This window comes from Trichechus manatus, unplaced genomic scaffold (genome assembly GCF_000243295.1).
Source record: "Trichechus manatus latirostris isolate Lorelei unplaced genomic scaffold, TriManLat1.0 scaffold00013, whole genome shotgun sequence".
Classification (NCBI taxonomy): domain Eukaryota; kingdom Metazoa; phylum Chordata; class Mammalia; order Sirenia; family Trichechidae; genus Trichechus; species Trichechus manatus.
The window spans coordinates 26,164,731-26,170,446 of NW_004443949.1; the positions used below are offsets into that span (position 1 = coordinate 26,164,731).

The following is a 5,716-nucleotide window of genomic DNA, read 5'->3' on the forward strand; positions in this document are numbered from 1 at the left end:
TCCATCCCATCAGAAAGTGGTATTGCTATAAAAAAAAAAAAAAAATTCTACTTATATACGAGTATTTGTTAAATACTGCCTCATAAGTGGTTTTCTGGATTCTTGCAACCAGTGGAAATATGGGCAGAAGTATTCTAATAGTTTTAAATGAAATATGAAGAAAATATATGTAGGACAGTTTCTTTAGGATTTTTCTAGGGCGGTTTGCTTTCCCTGTATGAACACACATATTGGTTCTATCTTCTCTGTGGCATCCAGAGGCTAGGGTTGAGGCAAGAGGGTGAAAGGGGAGACGTGGGCATGGGGCCTGAGCATGAGGAGGGAGAGGGCTTCAGCCGCACAGATTATCTCTACATGTTTAGAGAACCTTCTATAGTAACAAACTACAGAAATGATCCTGGAAAGTTTAGTCTTACATACAGATTATCTCCTCCTCCTAGATGCCTTTAAGGCCCAGTGCTCGCCTTATTTATTGTCTTGGCTTCTCTTCCCTTTACCTTTTTAAGTCCTTTAATCTATAATTCTCAGATTTTGGAGCCATACATCTTTTGTTCAATTCCCTACACTACCGTTTTACTGCCAGGCAGTACTGAGTAAGAAGTGAGAGCTCTTGCTTTGACATTCATTAGACCTGGTTTGAATCTTAGCTCAACAATTATATTATTTCAATAATGCTGCACTACAAAGTACCACCAAATGTAGAGGCAAACAGCAACAATAATTGATCTCTTGCTCATAGGTCTGCAAGTTGGTGGTGAGTAGGCTGGGCTAGGCTGCACTTTGGGCACAAAGCTCTGCGCCGGGCTCCAGGCTCCAGGCTCCAACCACCAGGCTTAACTCAGGTGTAAACTGTGTTTTGATATGCCCAAGATCAACAGCTTCCTAGGGCAGGACTTCTGACCCATGTATTTCATTACGTGGCTCAGGCTGAAGGGACACCATCCAGCAGACCACTAGAATGCAAGAGGCAAGCCAAACCCATGAAACATTTAAGACTTTGCTTACTTTTGTCCGTCCGATAAATTTTTATGAACCCAAGTAAGTCACATGGCCAAGACCAACGTCAAGAGTGCAGGGAAGTCTACGTTGCACATAGTGAGAGCGGAAGAGTATTTGCTGAACAATATTCAATATTCTAAACACGCTACCAGTGTGAACTTGGATAAATAGCTTAATCTCAATCAGCCTCCATTTTCGCATCTCTTATATAGAGATGATAATACTAATAGCTAGCTTTAGGGCTATTGGGAAAAAGACATTGTCTTTAAAGAAAACAGCATGGTTCCTAGGACATAAAGAGCATTTAATAAATGATGGTTCTTATTATTAATTCCCTCTGCATGCATGTAGAGAATTGACAAAATGGGAAAAGCAATGATAAGGACTAGAGAAGTAATTAAGAATTGAAATCAAAAGTACTAAGATTAATTTAAAATCTAAATTCATAAAGAGGGCACAGGTAGAGGGATAGTTTGTGTTTATTCCGATGGCCAATCACAATTATTGTTAGCCACAACTTATAAATACCATGTTATTATTAGTTACTGGACACTCATTTCTACTGTTATACTACATGTGAGAACTTTATGTGCATCATGCTATGTAGAAAGGAAGGCAAAATGTAGCCAAAAACCAACGTCTTGCTTATGAAGCAATTTAGCAAACATGAAAAAACCATATCCTTGAAGAAAAGCACATAGCATGGGAGAAAGTCCTTGACTAAAAACAAAAAAGTGGATCATAACGAATATAATTTTCAGCAAGCAGGCATTTCTAGAAAGTATCTGTGGTTTGCAAAAAGTCTATATTTTAAGTCATTTTTGACTCTTCAAGAGAATATTTGGCTGTTTTAACTGAATTGTGTTTTCTTGTGAAGTTTGACAGAAAGATCAGAGGCTCAACATTTAAGATTATATCCAAAATCACTGGATTCCTGCAGAGATGATCAGATTATTTCTAAGCGACTGAATCAGATCCAAACAAATTTTTGGAACCTGGGATCCAGCTGCCATGGTTGATCACTGCACAGCTTCATGAAGAAGGCAACAGAATATATTGGGATTCACCCCAGTTTGACTGATTTGATTGCTATATGTAGATACAGGCTTAGTCTAGACATTTAATCTCCTCATTCTCCAATATTACTTCCTTCTATCTTATAAAACGAAGGTTAAAAACTAAGAATTCCTTAGTTCTATGAGCTAGAAAATTGCCTCTTTTAGTGGCATTTAGCATCTCAGCTCTGATTTCCATAAATGGAATAGAGTGGTACTTGTTTATCTCTAATTCTGAGACCAACTCTTTCCATAAATATGCTGAATGACCTCAAGCTATTTTAACTGCAATAACAACAATGCATATTGGACAGCTTCTTGTCGGCCATTTTTGTCTGCATATTTCCGTAGATGAGTCTCACAGATGGCCTGCTTAGCAGGAGAGAAGAGCATTTATCCATAGCACCCAGCTATCTTTCTGCTCTTAGGTTCTCTCCTTCCTTATTCACAATTCACTACTATCCAGTCTGGCAGTAGAGGACAGATCTGCTCTCTGAAAAAGTGAGCTTTAATTGAGGGTCCACTTTTGGGGCTTTCATTCCTCTATTTGATCTGCAGGAGCCCTGGCAACACAATGGTTAAATTCTGGGCTGCTAACTAAAAGGTCGGCAGTTTGCTCCACAGGAGAAAAGACCTGGCAACCTGCTCCAGTGAAAATTACAGTCTAGGAATCCCTATGGGGCAGTTCTACTCTGTAATATAGGATCACTATGATTCAGAATTTACTTGACAGCATACAACAACTACAACAATTTGATCTGCACCTCTTCGTCTGCCAAGCTCTAAGCTTGGATTCCTTAGGAACACTGAGTATAGAGGATTGTTTAACTGGACACCAGGTCTGTCCCCAGTCAAGAACTTCGCTCTGACCTCTCTTCTGGTTTTTTCTCCTGTTAGCTTCCTAGATAACAAAGAAACCTCAAGTATCTCTTCATCACTCCTCCTTGAATTGTGAACCAAAACTGGCTCTTAGCAGCCAGCTTCTTGCAGCCTTTTTCTCTGGGCCTCACATTGATTTCTGTGGACTCACTTTATTCTCCAGACAAAGCAGCTGAGTGCACCCAGCTCCAAGTCAAAGCAAAAAAACAATAAGAAGGACTGAAGAATTGTCATTCTACATCCCTAAAATCCGTGCTTTTGTTCATCCATTCATTTAGCCAGGATTTATTGAGTACCTCCTACATGGAAGGCATGGCATATGGCAGATGCAAAAATGAATAGGACACTTTCTCTATTATCAAGGAGCTCACAAAATAATAAAGACTAATATACAAGCGATTACAATTCAATGTTTAACTGTCATAACAGAGATGCACACATACCCAAGGATCGGTTGCAGAGATCTAGAACACTTTCTTCTGGAGCCAGTCATTTCTAAATAACACCTAAAGGTCAAGTATGGCCATACAGATAGAAGCTTGGTTGAAAAAATGTGTCCAGGTAGAGGAAACAGCGTGTGCAAAGGACCAGATGATTTTTCGTGTATATGGTGACTACTTCTGCATTGTATGTTGTTCTCACCTGCCAAGGCTCCTTCCTGAGAAGGTTGGAGAAAAATGGAAAAGGTGAAAGTGTGGTCAACAGGTGCTATGTGCACGAGGCATCAACTTGAAGCTAAGAAGGCAGCATACCAAACCCAGAAACACGTTGGACTCTCCCTCCTTTTTCTTCCATTCATAATATCGTTCCAACACTTTTTTTTTTTTTTTTGCAGTCAGAGAAAACATGCCCCCCTACCATTACTCATGGAGATCCACCTTTTAACTAAAATGAAAAATAATTGAGTGGGCCTTTTAGTACATACTTTTCTCATGTTGAAAACTATAATGCTGCACACAGTTTAGTAAATTAAACATAGAAGTCATTAAAAATGCTATTTTACTTACATCCTGGGCTCTTCCCTTGCATTCACATCCTTTCTTCAGCTTTGAGCCTTCTTCAAGCATCAGAAGAGTCCTTCCACTTGCTTTGTTGGAGCCATGTTGTGCCTCACAGTCCCCACTTACACTTCTTGTAACTTCTAGGGATTCCTTGAGGTGGCTGGTGACATCCACAGTTTCTATCACACTTTGCAGCTCATTCCTTAGAACTTACAGGGACTCAGCACAGGGATTGGAAGTACTATCAGCACTATCTTAACCACATCATGGGTGAAATAAACTTTGTGGTCTTTTCCTGGATTCCTATCCACTCCGCCACTGGAAATAATGTTTCTATGTGGTCAACCCCACTGCCATTGAGTTGACTCTGACTCAGTACCCACATAGGGTTTCCAAAGCTGTAAATCTTTACGGAAGCAGACTGCCACGTCTTTCTCCCTTGGAGCCCCTGGTGGTTTTGAACCGCCGACCTTTTGGTTAGCAGTCGATTACTTTACCCACTATGCCACCAGGGCTCCTACTTCTATGGCAGTGCATTCTAATTTGTAAACAATCTTTTGGAGACTGGTCTCTCAAGCTAAAATCTGTTCATCTTAACTTTCCTTCTAAATCAGATATAAAGAATAACTATAATAATAATGTCTAACAATTATTGAGTGACTACTATGTGCAAGGTGTTATGCTAAGAGTTTAAATAATTCTTATGAAAATCCTGAGGATACATACTATTATTATAACCACCCTTATGTTATGAATGAGGCATTGCCAGTTCAGTGGTAGAATTCTTGCCTTCCACGTAGGAGACCTGGGTTCGATTCCCAGCCAATGTACTTCATGCTCAGCCACCACCCATCTGTCGGAGCTTTCAGACTAAGATAGAGTAGAAAGAAAAGCCTAATGATGGACCTCCAAAAATCAGCCAGTGAAAACCCGATGGGTCACAATGGTTTGATCTACAACCAATTATAGGGATGGCACCGGACTGGGCAGCATTTTTTCTGTTTTTCATGAGGTTACTATTAGCTAGGGGCAGACTCAACTGCAGCTGACAGCAACAGCATGTTATGAATGAGAAAAATGGCACAGAGAGGTTAAGTAAGTTGCCTAAGATTGATGGCTGGGCTGGGATTTGAACGTAGACAGTCTGGCTTCAGTGTCTATGTTTTTAAGTATCACACTAACCTGCCTTTCCTGAAAAGCCATTACAGACAATTTTAAATAATAGCATCTTGATAAAATATTATAATGATAAAAATATCAAGTAAAAATAGTAACCTCTACTAGCCCCAGGAAGGGTTAGATATTGAATGTTTCTAAATTCCCTTAAAGATGAAAACTTCTGTTCATGTGTTATCATATGTCTAATAGTAATCACTAATAATATTGTAAATTTGTTGCTATAGTTAAAATGATTAAATAGTCTCTCCTGACTTGATTTATGCATACATATCACTCATTACTTACTAGATGTTCATTCATCTAAATTTGCCCTGGAGTTATGGAAACTGCTTACTGAAAATATTATCAGTGTAACTATTTGGGTATTATGCAAAATATTTGCATAAGATGCATATCAATTGGTGTCCAATTTAAGAAAATCCTGCATAAGCATTCAAGATTAATTGTCCATTGCTTGCTTTTATTTTTTTAAAACTATCCACTGAGGTATATATAGCTCTTCTTATTTCTTCAACTGTAAAATGGAGTTAATAATGACTACTCCATCGTGAGGGTTCCATGACACTGTGGACATGGAAGTGGTTTATAAACTGGAAAGCATTA

General features: G+C 39.0%; 1 pseudogene; it reads right to left on the reverse strand.

Annotated features, from left to right (window-relative positions):
• Positions 1-331: 331 nt before the first annotated feature.
• LOC111819621 (uncharacterized) lies at positions 332-414 on the reverse strand (annotated as a pseudogene).
• Positions 415-5,716: the final 5,302 nt, after the last annotated feature.